The sequence below is a fragment of the Macaca mulatta genome, chromosome 3 (assembly GCF_049350105.2).
Source record: "Macaca mulatta isolate MMU2019108-1 chromosome 3, T2T-MMU8v2.0, whole genome shotgun sequence".
Lineage (NCBI taxonomy): Eukaryota > Metazoa > Chordata > Mammalia > Primates > Cercopithecidae > Macaca > Macaca mulatta.
Window position 1 is genome coordinate 170,791,351 of NC_133408.1, and position 20,149 is coordinate 170,811,499.

Below are 20,149 nucleotides of genomic sequence, written 5' to 3' on the forward strand. Positions count from 1 at the left end.
CATGTGTCCTACCTCTGCCCTCTCACTGCTCCCAACTAAATTCATCACTTGACTGCTAGATCGCATCACTACGATCCACCTCCTGTTTCTCCCTTTCTTCTATTCATCTTTGACATTACTACCAGATTAATCTTTCTCTGGATCCTAGACTTTTTTCCTTTTCAAAATTATACCATCACTCCTCTTTAGGACAGTGTGGTGGTTGTAAAATCTGTTCCCAGATTCTCTGACACACCTCTTTTTAAAAGGTGAAACCTAGCTCCCCTTCCCTTGAATGTGGGCAGAATTTACTGGCTTGTGTCTAAGGAAGAGAACACGGTGAGAGTGATGGGGGATGATTTCCAACGCGTGGTCAAAAAGGGCATTGAAGCTTCTGTCTTGTTTTCTTCAATCGCTCTATCTGGGGAGTGCAGCTGCTATGTCATAAGGACACTCAACCCTGTGAAGAGTCCCACAAAGGGGAGGAACTGAGCCCTCCCACCAACAACCAGCACCAACTTGCCAGCCATGTGAGTGCACCATCTTGGAAGAGGATCCTCCAGCCCCAATAAAGCCTTAAGATGACTGAAGACTGGCTAACATCTATTTAAAAATTATTATTATTTTTTAATAGAGATAGGGTCTCATTATGTTGTCCAAGCTGTCTCAAACTCGTAGGCTCAAGCAATCCTCCTGCCTCAGCCTCCCAAAGTGCTGGGACTAGAGGCATGAGCCTCCATGTCCAGCCCTGATTATCATCTTGACTTCACCACAAGAGACCCCAAGCCTGAATGCTGTTAATCTGATCCCAAATCTCGGACATCAATAAATGTTGATTGATGTTTTAAGCCACTAAATTTGGGGATAATTTGTTACACTGCAATAGATTAGTAGTTCAGAAGGCCTCTGCTGCCAGTGTGACAAATCCAAATGCTTTCTTTGGGCACTCAAGTTGTCCAATAACTGCCCTTACTCTATCTTTGAGTACAGAAACATCATCTGGGCCAGTTATATCACTGACCTCACACGACATGGTGAAACTCTGCCTCTACTTTAGTCTATGCCATTGTCACACGAAATGTCCTTTTTGGTCCTCTCCACTAAACTAAATTCAACACTTTCTTCTAGGCTCAATTCAAGGAATTGAATTGAATACCCACACAGGAATTTTTTTTATATTTTTTAATGTACATAAACATATCTGATTTCCAAAACTATGTTTTAGTTATTTAAGATAGAAATTATGACTTCTGCTACCCTCACATTCCCCCATACTAACAGATACACAGACATAACTTACCATGGATCCACTTTTTAAAATGAAATAGATCAACACGTACTGACCTGTTCAGCTGTATGTGATATATTAAGTGGAAACAAAGCAAGTTGCACAAAGAAAACTGAGTACTTAAGAATAAATTTTAAAATAAATGTATTAAACACATCTGAGGAAAACTTTAAAGCATTCTTAAAAAGACACAAACGAAGAGTTTAACAAATAGACATCTCTTATATTCAGATAGAACAAGTTAACATAAAAATGTCAGTTCATCATAAATTAATTTAGAAATTTAATGTAATCCTCATAAATAAACCAAGTTTTTTAAATGAAGATATACAACTGATACTAAGCCTCATACTGAAAAATAAATATGCAGTAACAGCCAGGAAAACACTCACACACTAGAGGGAAGGATGAGTTCTTCCGGACGTTAAATTATAGTCTAAAGCCTCCATGATGAAAAGTGTCTGACACATGAATAGACAGAAAAACCAACAGAGTAATATAGAAAGTTCAAAAACAGACCCAAGTGCAGATGAAGTTTTAGTACTGTATATGATAAAGGTGGCATCTAAAATCACCAAGGCAAAAACTATTTAATAAATGATATTTGATATGGTTTGGCTGTGTCCCCACCCAAATCGCATCTTGAATTATAGTTCCCATAATCCCCACGTGTCATGAAAAGGACCCAGTAAGGAGGTAATTTAATCATGGGGGTGGTTACCCTCATACAGTTCTTGTGATAGTGAGTTCTCATGAGATCTGATGGTTTTATAAGGGGCTGTTCTCCCTTTTGTCTGGCACATCTCCATGATGCTGTCATGTGAAGAAGGGCATGTTTGCTTCCTCTTCTGCCATGATTGTAAGTTTCCTGAGGCCTCCCCAGCCATGCTGAACTGTGAGTCAATTAAACATCTTTTCTTTATAAATTACCCAGTCAAGGGTATGTCTTCATAGCAGCGTGAAAATGGATTAACACAATGTTACAATAATTGGCTAGCCACTGGAAAACCTCATACCATATACTAAAATAAACTCCAAATGAATCAGGGATCTAAATGTAAAGCAATGAAGCCATACTACCACGAGAAGGGGGAAAAAAGGTGAATTCTCTCATCTCGATGCAGGAAAAGGTTTGCTACCTACAACTCAAAATTGGGAAGACTGAAAGATTGATCGATTTGACTACATACTTTTTAAAAATTTCTATATGGCCAAAAACACTCTATTGTAAACAAAAGGCAACAGATAAAATGAGAGAAAATATTTGCATCATATCACAGATAAAGGAGTAATAACCATAATATATAAAGAACTCTGAAAGACAAAAACAACAGAAAAATGGGCAAAGGACATGGGAAAATACATACACTCACATATACTTATACACACACACACACATATATATCCCTTAGACATATTAAAAGATGTTCAATTCCACTTATAGTGGAAAAAATACAAATTTAAATTACATCGAGATGCTATTTCTCAACTATCAAATTGGCAAAAATTAAAAAAAAAAAAAAAAAGTCACTCTTGGCCAGGCTATGGAGAAGCAGACACTCTCATACAGAGTTTCTCAGAGAACTGGCTGATTCTAGGGCTGAGGCAGAGAAGGTATGCAATGAGAAACATTCTACATGCACAAGAAAGAATATGTTCAAAGAACGAAGGAGATGTGTCAAAAGACACAGGAGGCGGCTTGAAGAAACTCCTACTGGCCAAATCTGGGATAATTTCAGCATCAAAATACGTAATAATAATAAATTAAGACTAATATCAGAATCCATGAATATGCACTGAAATAAATAAATGAGATTGAAGAGAGAGCTCTTTTTGGGGGAAGAAAGTCAACTATAAATAAATGAAGAAATGATGGACTTTTAAAAATCGCCATTAGGCAGCCATCATAAGAATAAATGATGCACACAAGCATCAATAGATTTTAAAAGCCTAGGGTTAAACGTGTGAGGAGTAACAGGACATTAACGAAATCTAAAAATATCATTCCATAACACAATTATTATTGGAAATAAAGGAAACAGTAACTTTCCGAGAAAAACGAGAAACCAGAAAATCTAACAGAAACCTGACCTTAACCAGGGGATCTAAGTTAATATCACCAGTGGTGAGACAAACAGACATCACGTGCCTCTGAATAAGATGTACTGAGAAGAACACAGCGTCCCTCATGTAGCATTTCTACAGAAAACACAAAACCTGAATACAGGCACGAGGAAGAAACAAACAAACTACTGTTGAAAGACACTATGTAATATTGCCAAGTACTCTCCGAAAATGTCAAAGTCACAAAACACAGGGAGACTGAGAAGCTGTTCCAGGTTAACCAAATGTAACATATGATCTGGTAATTTCTTACTATAAAGATATTTTGGGGATAACAGAATCTGAATAAGGTCTACAGTCAGATAATATTATAGTATCAGTGTTAATATCCCAATTTTATTTATTTATTTATTTATTTAGAGACCGAGTTTTGCTCTTGTTGCCCAGGCTGGAGTGCAATGGCACGATCTCAGCCCATTGCAACCTCCGCCTCCCAGACTAAAGCAGTTCTCCTGCCTCAGCCTCCCCAGTAGCTGGGATTACAGGTGCGTGCCACCACGTCCAGCTAATTTTTGTATTTTTAAGTAGAGATGGGGTTTCACCATGTTGGCCAGGCTAGTCACAAACTCCTGACCTCAGGTGATCCACCCGTCTCGGCTTCCCAAAGTGCTGTGATTACAGGCATAAGCCACCGTGCCCGGCCTATTTATTTATTTTTTGAGACAGAGTCTTGCAATTCTCCTGTCTCAGCAATTCTCCTGTCTCAGCCTCTCGAATGAGTAGCTGGGATCACAGGTGCACGCCAACGCATCCAGCTAATTTTTGTATTTTAGTAGAGATGGGGTTTTGCCGTGTTGCCAAGGCTGGTCTTGAACTCCTAACCTCAGGTGATCTGCCCACCTCGGCCTCCCAAAGTGCTAGGATTTCAGGCATGAGCCACCGCACCTGGCCAATATCCTGATTTTTGAAAAAACATTCAACAAGAAGGGGAAAAAAAATTAAATTGCATTTACATGCTATTGTCTAAAAATGATATATACATACATATATATCTTTAATAATATGTGCAAATGTATAGAGATGACTTTTCTAAGCACAAAGTAAAGGTGAAAAGCATAATTGGTAATGGTGATAAACTATTTCTAAGTAAAGGGGTTGGGGTGTGTTTTGGCAGAGGCAGATAGGACTGATAGTAAAACAAAATTTTTACAGCCTAATTTTATAATTACCAAATGAGGGTGGTGATATTATGGAATGTTACTATCTTCTAGTGTTTTTCAATATTTTTTAAGTGTGAAATAGTCATTTATGAAAAATATTGCTTTTATTCAGGACAGAACTTGAAATCAACTGAATTAACTTAACAACATTCATAAATGACCTTAATTCCATACTAATATTCTCATGTTAACATCAGCTGTTTGAGTAAATACAGGAACATAGAGATTATTTCTGTCTCTTCATGTAATACAATAAAGAGAGAATACAATCTGTAGAGACTGTGCACATTCTCCAAGAAACAAGTTTACAAGTGTTCGCAGCACTGTTCACAATGCAAAAATCATGAAACCCAAACATCAGTCAACAGGAGAATGGAGAAATCGGCATATTCATACTATGAAACTATGGCATAGTTTCATACAATGGAAAGCTAAACAGCAATGAAAATTAATCACCTAGAGCTACATGCATCAGCACTGTTAAAACATCAAAATCCTAATGTTTAGTGAAATAAGTACAGAAGAATATATCCAGTATGATTCTGCTACATAAAGATAAAAAACAAGTGAAACCAAACATTGTTCATAAATGTGTGGGTGTGTAACCATATATATATACACACACACACGCTATATATATATATTTTTTTTTTTTTGAGAGAGAGGGGGTCATTCCATCACCCAGATTGGAGTGCAGTGGCACAATGACAGCTCACTGCAGCCTCAACATCCAGGGTTCAAGCAATCCTCCCACTTCAGCCTCCCAAGTAGCTAAGACTGCAGACATGCACCACTATGTCTAATTTTTTAATTTTGTAAAGATAGGGTCTCGCCAGGTTGCCCAGGCTAGTCTCAAACTCCTGGTCTCAAACAATCCTCCTGCCTCAGCCTCCCAAAGTGCTGGGATTACAGGCATGAGCCACCGCACCCAGCCTGGGCTCCATTTTTTTAGGGAGGATAGCCCCGGAAGGGAAAGAGTTCTCTGTCAAATCCTCATGGCTTCACAGACAACTTGAAAATATCCAGTTCTTTCCCATCTTATTTCTATGCTCACCAACAGAGTTCTGATTCAAGTTTCATCCTTTCAAAAAGTCTACAGCTGGCTACAGCACATCTCCCACTGCCAACTAATACACTGGAGAATTCAATCTCATGTAAGCTTGCTTGGCTTGGATAGCTTTACTCAGTCTCACAATCTCCATCCACCCTAAATGAATTGATAAAATCAAATTTCTTCACCTGCAAAGTCACACCTGGGAATCCGGATCAAATGGTACAGAGTTCCTCTCTTCCTGAAGTCCTGCCTGACAGGAATGTAACTGCCACTGCTGAAATGCTAACTTTCCAGAAGCATCTATCAAGGGCAGACCATCTGTCTCCATTAACCACAAGATGCCTAATGGACACCGGGAGCAATTCAACACTCACTAATTAACAAACACTGGCCTTCAAGAGAAGAGGCTCTAAGTACCAATCGATAACTTCGTGTTAATCATTAACAAAATAGAAAATAAACTATGGCTGAGTTAACTCCGAAATTAATTTTAACATTTCATGCAACATCTCAAAACAGAGAAAAAGCAATTTTAAAGGGTAAATATCACAGAAGTTCATCATATAATTATATAAAAATTATCACACAAAATAATCAAACTGCTATCAAATAGACATAACTTACTAATAACAGATTTATAGCATTTACCCAATAAGGCTTTCTTTTAACCTTCACATAATCTTCAGTAAAATCTAAGAAGCTGTCTTTTTAAAAAATCAGGCATTAGAAACATGATTTTTTTAATTGAAAAAATAGGCAGACATTATTTCTAAATGTTTTCTCTTAGCAACTTTTTTAACACGCCATCTTTTGTCCTCAAAAAATGGTATGAATAGGCCAAGCATGGTAGCTCACTCCTATAATCCCAGCACTTTGGGAGACCAAGACAGGCAGGTAACATTTGAGGTCAAGAGTTTGAGACCAGCCTGGCCAACATGGTGAAACTCCGTCTCTACTATTACAAAAATAAAAAAATTAGCTGGGCAAGGTGGTGCACGCCTGTAATCCCAGCTACTCTGGAGGCTGAGGCACGAGAATCACTTGAATCTAGAAGATGGAGGCTGCAGTGAGCCGAGACTGTACCACTGCACTCCAGCCTGGGCAACAGAGCAAGACCCCATCTCAAAAAATAGTATGAATACATCAATAAGGCAAACTCTAAATCCCAGTCATCATCTTCTGTACTTCTACTACACCTTCCTTCCTTCCTTTGTGCTTTCCCTTGTGAAATTCCATTACTTCCTGGATATCAGATTCCCATCAAGCCCCTACTCTCCCTACTAGCAGCTCCTGAAAAAATAACTTCTTACACCATGAGTATCTCAGTCTATTAAAAAGTGGCACAAATAGCAAATTTCCCTTTGTCATGGACTGAAGGCTTGTGTCTCCCCAGAATTCATATGTTGAAACCCTACTCCCTGACGATAGGATTAGGAGGTAGGGTCTTTAGGAGATAATTAGGGTTAGATGAGGTCATGAGGATAGAGACCTTAGGAATGAGACTGGTGTCCTCATAAGGGTCCAGAGAGCTTGCTGCTTCTCTCCACCATGTGAAGACCCAGGGAGAAGGTGCCATCTATGAACCAGCAAGCTGACTCTCACCAGATACTGAATCTGCCAGCACCTTGATCTTGGATTTCCCAGCGTCCAGAGCTGTGAGAAATAAATGTCTGTTGTTTATAAACCAACCAGTCGACAATAGTTTGTTACAATAGCTCTAATGGACTAAAACACCCTTCAAAACTGAAATAATAAAATTTTTCTCCATTGTCTGTGCCTCATGTCTCATTCTCCAAATCTTTTTAGGCTGTAAAGAGAAGTATGCTCCTACATGTTACAGAGCTAATAATGGTAACAACAAAAGCCTATGCGTGCTTCTTTACCATTTATTTCTGAGTAAGTAATATTCACATAGTTCAAAATGCAAAATAGAACATAAAAGGTAAAAAAGGAGTATTCAGAGAAAAGTCTACCTGTCTCCCAGCTACCTAATGTCTTATCTCAAAAGCATGGAATATTATGGTTCTTTTTCTATCCTTTCAGAGAGATTATATCTATATACATGCAAATGTTTATAAATTCTCTTTTATCACATTCTTCTATGCCTTGTTCTTACTCAGGATTTCATTGTACAGCAGATCAGAATACAATGAGCTTCCTCTTTCTATTTTATGGCTACATATGACTCTTCAAATATGTGTAAACCAGTTTCTGTGGTTCTAGCCTCACCACACCAATTTATTCAATATGCGTGGTCCCAGACAAGTCTGACATTTTTTTAAGAAAAATAAACACTCTTTCATGTTTAAATATTTTTTATATGTTAAGCCAGGTTATTGCATCAATACTAGACTTTGTGGGTGTGACAACAGTTTGGCAGGTATATACAGAAAACAGTCCTCCTTAGCACGTATTTAGAGGTGAAATGTCATGATGTCTGCAACTTACATTCAAACGATGAGGCAAAATAATACAAATATGCATGGTTACCACCTATGGTTCAAAATACACACACCTGGAACAAGCCAGCAAGCACAGCAAAATGTTAACTAGTGAATACAGACGGAGGGTATACAGGTGCTCACAGTACTATTTTTTTAAGTGTGAAATTTTTAAAATATTATAAAAAGCTAGGGCAAAAAGCCTGTATTATTTCCATGGGGTCTCCCCCATTTGCCACTGTGAAAGAAAATAAAATCTCAGGACCCCAAACTCACTATGCCAGAGGGAAAGTTAAGCCTGGAAACTGAATCACGAAAAAACTGCCTTACTTTTGTTCCCAAACAGCTGTAATTTCACATGCTTACTTTATCTTACGTAAAATGTAGATTTACTGAGCACACGACGAATGCATAATCAACTTTTCCCCCCACTCCTTTCTTTTCACATGTAAAAATGTAGATTCACTGAGCAGTACTAATCAGAGCCTCCCAAGAATGTAACCACTTGCCTCAATGCCTACCCACTCTCCTTTTTTTTTTCCTTCCCCTCCTGCTTTCTCTTTCCACTTTAAATATTGAAGTTCCCAAATTCCTCTTCGGAAAAAGCACAAGACACAGATCCTACTGTGACTTGTGTTTCTTTTTCGGGGGCGCGTCCTCAACCTTGGCAAAATAAACCTCTAAACTGATTGAGATCTGCCTCTGCCACTGTTTGGTTTACACTTTAAAACATACAGTGGTTCTTCCCCAACTCCCAAGCCTATGTCCTAACCTAGCCCAACCACTTCCCTTGCATTCTCCCAAAAGAAAATTAAAATGAGTTCTTTTTAGCTATTCTTTACTACTGGTCCTTCAAACTGCTCAGATTCCATGGCTCCCTGGAGTCTTCCCCTACTGCTTTGTCCCTTCTCACCTAGAGCACTCTCTGCGCGTACTCCTTCACTGCACTTCACCATTTCATGGCCTAAGTATTGGGAACTCAGCTAGAAAGTAAGCACCTACAGCAAAAAGCCCTAGATGAACAATTCTTTTGTAATTCCCACAGCACCTAACTCATGCTATGCACATAATAGGTATTAAAAAAGTGTTCACTGAAAGAATGGTTTGTTGTTTTGTTTTGAGACAGGGTCTTACTCTGTCACCCAGACTAGAGTGCAGTGGCATGATCACAGCTCACTGCAGCCCCGGCCTCCCAAGCCCAAGTAATCCTCCTGCCTCAACTTCCTGAGTATCTGGGATCACAGGCACACATCACCACACCTGGGTAAAGACAAAGTCTCACTATGTCGCCCAGGCTAGTCTCACACTCCTGGACTCAAGCAATCTTCCTGCTTCAGCCTCCCCTAGTGCTGGGATTACAGGCATGAGCCACCACACCGAGCCTAGAATGGGTTTTTAAAACAATTTGGGAACTACTGCTAGGCAATGGGGAAAAGGTCTCAAAGCTCACTGGCAGTCTTCTTAAAAACACCTCCAGTCTTTCAGTTTTTCTTCAGCACTTTAAACTCATCTCATCATTCCCATCCTTCCACATTGTTAGAACTGTCTTCTCTCTGCCACAAACAATGCCAGATTATCTTACTAAGAATGAAAAAACCTGCTCCATGACCACAAATAAAGCAGCTCTAGAAGTTAGAGGAGCAAAATTATCTTAAATTTTACTTACATGATGAAATTACTCTTGAAGACTGTAAGAAAGTGTAAACCACTTGAAAAAGAGTACTTCTGAGTAACGTGTCCACGGGATATTCCTGCAGTTTGAAATCAGGGAAGACCTGCCTTTTAAAGTGTGTTAACTTCGGTTAATCAACACAATGCTAGAGACATCTGAATACAGAGGCAACTAGCACGTTGACTCAGACAACCTGTGTCTAACAACAACACACGATGAAAAGCTGATTCACTAACAAGAAAAAAAAAGGAATGTTACTAAAAAATAGGGATATCTACTTAAACTGAAATCGCACAAACCTACAATAAGAAGAATTGAAACCTATTTCATTTTTTTTCACCTGATTATGTCATGGACTTCAGAAGGACCTAAAAATACAACCCTCCGAAAATTAGGATCCAAAGAGGTTAAACACACCTAAGTCCAACATCTCGTAACTCAGAAGTTAAAGTCAAAGCTTGCCTGAGAACTCAAATACAGTGGTCTTCTCATGCTCATTCTGTCCACTTCACTTCTAAATTTCCTAACCTTATCTTTCTGCCCAAAAAGTACAGTGGACAGGGAGGTGGAAGACCTAACTGTGATCATCTATGCTGTGAACCAGGTGTGTAAGTTTAAGTAAATTGTCTCATTTATAAAATGAGAAGACTGAACTCAATGAGCTCTGAAGGCCCTTACAGCTGGAATACACGGTGCTCCTTGAGAGTGGCATAGGTCAGCTGCTATTTAACACAAATTTCACTCTACTACTTTTTTTTTACATACCAAACTCTGCTATAGTTTAAGAAATTTAAAAATACTACTTTAACCCAAACAATATCTTTGTTTACCAAAAATTTCCATATGTAGAAAGGATCCTGAAATTCTATATAGTTATTTATTACCAAAATTTAGGTAAACTGCTCTTTAAACTTCAATCTGAAACCTACTTGAATGCCTATTTAAATTTGAAAGTCTAAACACCAATCTGAAACCTATTTGAATGCCTATTTAAATATCAAAAAAAGCTGGGGAAGTGATACATTTCACATATCTTTTTCATTCAACCTGAAATATGCTACATAAACATGTTAAACTCTTCAGAAATAATTAGCACTTTCTGGGCGCAGTGGCTCACGCCTGTCATGCCAGCAATTTGGGAGGCCGACGTGAGTGGACGACCTGAGATTAGAAGTTCAAGAGACCAGCCTGGCCAACTTGGTGAAACCCCGTCTCTGCTAAAAATATAAAATTAGCCCGGTGTGGTGGTACATGCCTGTAATACCAGCTGCTTGGGAGACTGAGGCAGGAGAACTGCTTGAACCCAGGAGGTGGAAGTTGCAGTGAACTGAGATCATCCCACTGCATTCCAGCCTGGGCAACAAGAGTGAAACTCTGGGGCAGGCACAGTGGCTCACACTTGTAATCCCAGCACTATGAGAGGCTGAGGTGGATGGATCACCTGAGGTTAGAAGTTCAAGACACCAGCCTGGCCAACATGCTGAAACCCCATCTCTACTAAAAATATAAAATTAGCCAGGTATGGTAGTGCATGCCTGTAATACCAGCTACTTGGGAGACTGAGGCAGGAGAACTGCTTGAACCCAGGAGGTGGAGGTTGCAGTGAACCAAGATTACCCTACTGCATTCCAGCCTGGGCAACAAGAGTGAAACTCCAGGCCGAGCACGGTGGCTCATGCCTGTAATCCCAGCACTTTGGGAGGCCAAGGCAGGTGGATCACCTGAGGTCAGGAGTTCGAGACCAGCCTGGCCAACATGGTGAAACCCCATCTCTACTAAAAATATAAAACTAGCTGGGTGTGGTGGTGCATACCTGTAATACCAGCTACTTGGGAGGCTGAGGCAGAAGAACTGCTTGAACCCAGGAGGCGAAGGTTGCAGTGAGCCGAGATTGTCCTACTGCATTCCAGCCTGGGCAACAAGAGTGAAACTCCATCTCAAAAAAATAAACAAACAAATAAATAAATAATTCGCACCAGCATGCGATTTTACAGACTATAATATCAGAGTAAAATTTGTCTTTAGTTTTGGACTGCTATTAATCAGGCTAAAAAAAGAAAAAAAAATGCCTACGGTAAGCGTAGGATGTTTACTAGGCTATCCATATTAGGAACGGAAGAAAGTAAAAGGAAAAAGGAGAAGAAATGGAAAGGAACCAAAAAAGACAAAAAAGGGAGGAAACTGAGTGAGTAAAGAACTCAGGAAAAAAAGGCAATAAATAGGGAGGAAAAGAATGGTCCCCAACTGGCTTGCTGATATGCCAGGGCCAGGGTGGGCCGGCATCCACAAAACGCTCAGATAGATTCCAGACGTATTCCGGTTTTTTGTTTGTTTTAATTTTGGACAGAAAGTTTACCCAGAGGGGACATGTTTCCTTGTGCCTGCTCCTAGACTCCCTGTTGAAGACTAGGAAGATTCCAACGCATGAAAAGGAACACAAGAGTCTACAGTCCAGAATACTCTAGGTCAGTGGTCCCCAAGTCCCGGGCTACAGACAGGTACTGGTCCATGACCTGTTAGGAACTGGGCACGCAGCAGGAGGTGTGCGGTGAACTAGCCAGTAAAGCTCCATCTGTATTTACAGCCGCACCCCATCACCCGCATTACCTCCTGAGCTCTGCCTCCTGTCAGATCAGCAGCGGCACTGAATTCTCATAGGTGCACCAACCCTACTGTGAACTGCGCATGTGAGGGATCTAGGCTGTGGGCTCCTTATGAGAGTCTAATGCCTGATGACGTGTCACTGTCTCCCATCATTCCCAGATGGGACCATCTAGTTGCAGGAAAACAAGCTCAGGGCTCCCACTGATACTACATTATAGTGAGTTGTATAATTACTTCATTATATATGACAATGTAATAATAATAGAAATAAAGTGCACAATAAATGGAATGTGCTTGAATCATCCTGAAACCATCCCCCACCCCAGCCATCCGTGGAAAAATTATCTTTCACAAACCAGTCCCTGGTGCCAAAAAGTTTGGGGACCGCTGCCCTAGATGACTGACCTGCAATGTCCAAGACCCAACATGTTCCTGAGGAGTAATCTTACCAGAGCTTACAGTTCTTACTCCAAAAGAGCATGATGATCAAAAAACACGTTTTAGGAAGTAAGATGAGTATTTACGCAATCACAGTTCAGTGCTTTAAAACAACTGTTACTCTCCAAAAGCAACAATAAATGCAGTCAGAATGCATGCATTGCCAATGGACTCTCGGGAGCCACTGTGGTCTCCCTCCACAATGCTGACGGCTTTCTGGGGTAAGAGGCTGGACCACTCAGACACAGAATGAGCCAGGACGTGCTGCCACTGTTTCCCACAGAAGAGCAAATGTTCTTCGGTTATTGCAAGGCATGATTTCTCACACAGATGATCACTTTTAAAACTTTAGAGCAATTCTGTTGTTTGGGTATTTCTGTTGTTTAGAATCCCAAATAATATTTTATTTTTAAAAAACATGTATCTCAAAAACATTCTGCAGATGATATGAAACGACTAAACAGGGTACTGATTAAGCCTATAAAATCCTTGCTCCAAACTGCTTGTCAGGTAGTAACAAAGATATATGGCAAAGAACAAACCCCTATGTTTCTTTTTCAGGAGAACTAAATTAGCAGCAGAAAGAATCTCAATTTAAAATCCTTTAAAAAGAGGAGTAAAGGGGGATTTTATATCTTTTTCCATAAAAATAAGAGACGTGTAAGCAGAGTAACTTTTTGTAAGCTAAGAGGCATAAAACAAACTACAGATTTCAAAGATAAAATCCAAAATAAACGGCATTAAAAAAAAAACTTTCATTTGCTATTAAATACCTGAATTTTCAGGCAATACATGCTAAAAATAGAAGAGTCATCACAAATTATTTTGGAACTGAGCCTATAAAAAGTAGGTCTTACAAAATTCTAAACAGCTAAAAACTAGGAATAGCTAAAGGAATACGAATGACACTAAGGACAAAGGATTAAATAAATGTTCTTAGCATAGCAGTAACTAATCTCTCTGGAAACATAAACAAAAAAGATAAACACAGAGTTTTAAAAATAAACAATATGTGCAATGAATGCATGATACATCAATACAAAAGCAGACAGCAAAACAACTGTCAGTGGCCTTGACAATGGACAGATAAGTAGCTTGGTGAACATAACAAAAAGATTCAGTACTAACAAAAATGTCCCTAGAAATAGGACACTAGCACTTATGGTCACAAGCCACACACAATTTTGCAAGAGAAAGATCTGAAGTGGCATTTTTTTATGAGTTGTACAAGAATTGACAGAGGTATGAAGCAGGTTCCCAGAAACTCCCCTAGTGGTTTAAATACCATCACCGAAAGAATGACTTTAGAAGGTGACTGCCTCCTTCGTGGAGATGAAAAGCAGCAGAATATTTCACACCTGTGTCAGCAACTTTTCCAAAGTGTAATCCAGGTTCAATATTCAGGTCTTCTAACGTAGATAGCACACAAAAAAAGAGAAGGGTGCCCTCCTGACCCATCCCTAACTCCTGAAGAAGAGGGCCAGCCACACGGCAGGCAGTCTAATTTAAGGAGTCCAAGATCGTTTTACCTGGGGACTCAAAGGTATCACCCCTACAGAGACCAGTCTTGATTACTGGGTACCTTTCAAATGCTGAAGTTTCCTGGGAGGATCTACAACCATACCACCGTATGAATAATCTCAATCACAGCATTTTAGGGCTGGAAAGACCCTTCTCCATCCAACCTCTCATTTCAGATGAGCAGAGACTCAAATCTCTCGCAGGGTTCCATAGCTAGTTGGCACTAGAAATCCAGCGGAAATATTGTAAGCAAGCTTGTCCAAGATGTGGCCCAGGACAGCTTTGACAACACAAATTCACAAACTTTCTTAAAACACTATGAGATTGTTTTTGCAATTTTTTTTTTGCATTTTTTTTTTTTTAAGCTCATCAGCTATTGATAGTTTTCGTGTATTTTATGTGTGTCCCAAGACAGTTCTTCTTCCCGTGTGGCCCAGGGAAGTAAAAAGATTGGACACTCCTGGAGGTGCAGCACAGTATCAAATACTACTCTACCGCAATACTTTTTCCAACAAACTATATAAGACCAGTCAGAGCCACCAGAAAGAGAACTTCCCACTTAAGGAGGAAGAGGAAAATGTGGAGGAAATCCACGAGGGGGGGTTCTGGCCAACCACAAGTCAGCATGGGATGCTGGACACCTGGCTGTGCGAGAAACAGAAACATGAGAAGTTGGAAGAAAGGAGCACAAAGAGATGGGAGAAGGCAAAGGCAGACACTGCCACTTAAGCACTAGTCTTATTAAGTACAAGAAAAAAGAACTGTCATTAACATCCTGACTCTCTAAAGTACAGGAGCCTTTTTGAAGGGCTTGAGGAAGCGGCAGAGACAAACTCCAGGAAAGCCTGGGGAGGCGATCACACAGCAGCTCCCTGATTCACCAATTCAGAGGTGGTCCCAGCATCTTGTTAAGCAGACTGCCAACCCCAGCCTCACACTGTCAAGTCTGAAGGATTCAAAACAGTTTCACAGATTTAATTACGAAGATTATGTCACAGATACGTATTTGAGTCAAGAAATGAGTACAGATCTGGGTAGCAAATCACACGTAGCTCTTTTTAAAGAGAAAGAGGTGATCAAAATCTAAAGCTGTGTCCGTGAAACACAGTCTCAAATCAATTACTCATATGCCAAATCAACTCTTAAGATTTTAAGGTTCAATCCTTTTATAAAAGCAGTGGGACAACATACAATTTCAAGATAAAACTAAAACTGGTAGTGTGAAAAGCAGAGAAGTCTCACGGTCTCAGCACAGCTTCGTGGTCTGCACTATACAAATGATTTGTTTCCTAATCCATAAAGCACGCCTAGTAATAAGTGTCATGTGTGCCTTCCAGAAACTTGATTTAAACAAGGTAATGATCATAAAGCAATCTAAAAATGTAAGCACTGCATGAATTCTGGACATAATTTTGGAAAGGCATTTGATATGAGTCAAATAATAGCACCTAGCGATATTGCAAAGTATTCACCAGAAACAAAAAGGAAAACTTACTCATTTGTTATTTTCTAACAAAGAACCCTGTGCTATTGACTAGTCTTGACATAGTTGATATGTCTTTTAAAAGTTTTAGGACATTTAAAAACTTACAACATTCCATTTTTGTCTTCCCATTCCCTGCTCACCAATTTCTTCTATTTCTCTGTTTTCAGGTCAAGTTATATACATTTTCCTCAAAGTTTTAACTTTTCTTTCCTCTCCAATAAATTCAATCGTATTAGAATATACTGTCAAACCTCACTTCGATTCAACTAAGACCTTGAGTCCATCTGAGTCTCGGCACCTGGAGTCTGGTTTAACATGGAATGCTTCCAGAGCACCATCTGTCCTCTTTGAATGCCCTGGAATCTCTACCAAATGCCTCCCCAAGACCTTCCCTCCCCATAAACATACTCTAAGTAAGAACGGTGTGCTTGCTATGCAAGCACTGCTTGAAGACAAGTCTCCTAGTAACCCCACCCCCTTTCCTACCAGATTCCAGCCCCACAGTGCCCTCATTTAGAAACTACAGAGCCACCACTATTCTCCAAGGTCATCAAAATCAGGAATGACTGTGCCCTAACGTACTCATCCATGCCCCTGATGGACATTTCCTTCCTGCAACCCTGATTTTTCCATGAGGCTGTTATCTTCAGGGGATGTCCAAGTTAATGCTGCCACAGTCTATTATGGACCCAAATCCATGGAGTTTTGTCTAGAAAAAACTATGTCTCACGAAAATCATTTTATCTAGAGAGTCCACAACTATATAATGTGCTGCATTATACTCTGTAGCTGCATATTAAGAGAAGACCACATGCAGTGTCATGCACTGTAGTCCCAGCTATTCAGAAGGCTGAGGTGGGGGGATTACTTGAGCCTAGGAGTTCAAGGGCAATCTAGGCAATCTAGCAAGACTCCATTTCTAAAAATAAATTGGTCAGGCACAGTAGTTCATTCCTGTAATCCCAGCACTTTGGGAGGGTAGGGGTGGGAGGATGGTTTGAACCCAGGAGTTCAAGACCAGCCTGTGCAACAAGGCAAGATCCTATCTCTAGAAAAAAAAATATTTTTCATTTAGCTGGGTGTGGTGGCACAAATCTGCAGTCCCAGCTACTCAGGAGGTTGAGGTGGGAGGATCACTTGAGCTCAGGAGGTTGAGACTGCAATGAGCTATGATTGTACCACTGCACTCCAGCCTGGGTGACAGAGTGAGACCATTTCTAAATAAATAAAAGGCATTTGGTTAGATTTAATACAACATTTAGGTTTAAGGAGTAGCAAATAGTTTTGTCATTTAATAACATCAGAAATACTTTAATATATTTTAACTGGGGATTTCTACTTTAGCTAAGTAGGAACACCCAATCTGAGTTTTAACAGACCCAATATTTTTGGAAAATATATGGAGTTCTCAAGAAATTCTAAATAAAATTAATTTAATCCATTTTAAACTTTTACAACTCAGTCTGCCATAGAGCAATTTTTAAATGACATAATCCTTTAGAAATCAAGCAGTGATCACTGCTAAAAGTGATGGGGGTGGGAAGAACAGGCCAAAAAAAAAAAAAATCACAGAACTTTAGAAGATACTGTCTATCCCAGTGGTTCTCAAAGTTTGGCCCTCTGACCAGCAATGTCAGCATTACCTGGAAACTTGTAAGAAACATACATTAGTGGGCCCACCCTAGACCTACTGAGTCAGAAACTCTGGGGTGCGGCCCAGTCAAGTGTGTTCTTCAGTGATTCTGATACACACCAAAGTTTGAGAACCACAGGTTCAATCCAACCACTCCACCGATGAGAAAGAAGTGAAGTCAGTAACATTCTCAAACTCGAACAAGTCAGTGACCTTCAAAATGATTCTTAAACTATATACCTGAATCCAAGTAGTCCCATAGGATCTTCTAGGCAAAAATACATCCTGATCTTTTGTAGCATTAATTCTAATATCATTACTATCTACTCAGATACAGGCAAGTATTTTTGTCATCAGTAATTTACATTCAATACCTAAAAAAGAAGACTTGGCCGAGCGCAGTGGCTCATGCCTGTAAACCAACACTTTGGGAGGCCGAGGGGGTAGGTCCCTTGAGCCTAGGAGTTCAAGACACACCGGGGCAACATAGCAAAACACTGTCTCTACAAACAACAACAACAAAAAAACCCCACAAATTTGCCGGGCATGGTAGCATGCGCCTATAGTCGCAGCACCTCGGGAGGCTGAAGTGAGAAGACCGCTTGAGGCCAGGAGGTTGAGGCTGCAGTAAGCTGCGATTATGCCACTGCACTCCAGATCCCGTCTTGAAAAAGATAAAGATTTTTTTAAATAAAAAAGACTTCACATGTGACCTCGCTACAAAAATGACAACTCAAATCTCACAGGCTCTTTCTGTGTGGTTGGTTGGGTTAGCTTTTGTTGCTATTAGCAGTCGTGGGTTTTGTCTTGTTATGCTCGTGTTTTGGTTTGGTTTCAAGGGCAACAGCAGGAATTGACGGAACACGTGGTTGATAATTTTATTTTCGGTTTGGGGGCTTTTATTTTTTTTGCCCCACCCAAAAGGTTCACAGCAAAGGTATTTGAGAAGTAAGGACTAAAGGACTAGGAATTGCCTAAAAGATAAGTCTTCCCATTTTATCTTGGAATGTATTCTATGACTTTTTTTTTTTAAGACAACAGATTTGTATTTCCAATTGTGTTTGACTTACTCTATGATAACACTACTTTTCATTTGTGGAACATGTAGTGGCAGAATGATAGGAAGACAACATTTATCCTAGGAACAAGCTGTTGTGGATGAAGATGGGCCTAAAATCCAAACACACAGAGCAGCACAAAGTAGGTTAAGTCTGATGCATAGTATAGACAGCAGACTATGTGTATCACCTCCTAAAGGTACTAAACCAAATATCTGGCTACAATACAACCCCCAATATAGGATCTACTACATGAAACAAAATCAACAATTTTTGGTCTTAGGGCTCTTATTCTATATATATATTTCAAAACCTAGTAGGGGTTATCTACACAATTAAACAAGTTTCTGTTTACATTTTAAACATCCTGTTTGACAAGCTTGTAACTCGGGTGCTAGGATTACCATAGAAAAAAAGTCATAGAATACATGAGATTTGGAAGCTGAAGAAAGAAATGTTTCCATTCCTGTTTGTCATGGTTAAGGTGTTTTGTCAATGTCATGCCACACTAGAGATAATATTTCCAGTCCTTTTTTCAGACTCCATTAACATATACAATTACCAAACAAACTTTGATTTTATAACCCAAACTTTCTAACATAGTTCAGTGCATGATTTTATTTTATTTTATTTCCTCTGAAGCAGTTATCACGGGCCAGGTGCCGTGGCTCACACCTGTAATCCCAGCACTTTGGGAGGCCGAGGTAGGCGGATCACCTGAGGCCAGGAGTTCGAGACCAGCCTGATCAACATCGTGAAACCCCATCTCTACTGAAAATACAAAAAGTAGCCGGGCGTGGTGGCACACACCTGTAATCTCAGCTACTGGGGATGCTGAAGCAGGATAATCTCTTGAATCTGGGAGGCAGAGACTGCAATGAGCTGAGATCGTGCCACTGCACTCTACTCTAGGTGACAGAGAGACTCCATCTCAAAAAAAAAAAAAAAATTACCATGGATGAGTGCACAATGCAACAGAAACAACTACTTCAATTTGATTTATACTTCCAACTCTCTCTGTATGACCTGAGCACCAAATCTTCTTGTGACTTTATTTTTCAATCTGTCATCAAATAAGTGTAACAATTCCTGCTACATATCTTAGCAGAAAGAAATCAGAGTCACAGAGCTAACAATAGTACCCCTGGAGAGACTGCATTCCTTAGAAAAACTATAAAGCCAGTGGTGTAGTTACTGGTTACTTCTCTTCTCAGCTCCATGATACAGCCTCTGAAGCTAAACTAGAAGGCTCAAGTTAATTGAACATTCATTCATTCAACATATATTTATGAGCACTGACAGGTGCTGAACAGCATATTAGGCCTTGGAGATAACAATGGTCAGCAAGACAAGCACAGTTCCTTCCCCTCACAATGCATCTCAGAAAAGTACTGATTCAACTCATAGGACTTTCATTTAGTGTATACGCCAAAGGCTCACATCCATTTGTAAATAATTACTCATAATCATAATTACTAATAATCACTCCATTCTGCTCCTGAAAAAGGGAGACCACATGCACTACATGGAAAGCCACAGAACACACGAATGCTCCATAATATGAAGGCCCCACATAGGCCTAAAATATCACCCACTAAGCACCTTATAATCTATGAAGGGGAAGCATGGTGTTAAGACCTAGAAGATGACCGCAGACTTTTAAAGGCAGAATACCTTAGCCTAAATGATGA

At 39.8% G+C, this 20,149-nt stretch overlaps 1 protein-coding gene across 12 annotated transcripts in view; it reads right to left on the minus strand.

The window, feature by feature from the left end:
• LOC708686 (uncharacterized) overlaps positions 1-20,149 on the minus strand; it is a 255,606-nt gene that overhangs the window by 228,271 nt on the left and 7,186 nt on the right. The window contains exons 3-4 of one of the 12 annotated variants that reach the window (XM_077997353.1): positions 19,269-19,388; positions 7,095-7,258 (exon numbers count right to left, since the gene is read on the minus strand). The exons of the other annotated variants lie outside the window; for them this stretch is intronic. The gene's annotated coding sequence lies outside the window, so the exon portion shown is untranslated. The remainder of the gene's footprint in view (positions 1-7,094; positions 7,259-19,268; positions 19,389-20,149) is intronic. 12 annotated transcript variants of the gene reach the window in all.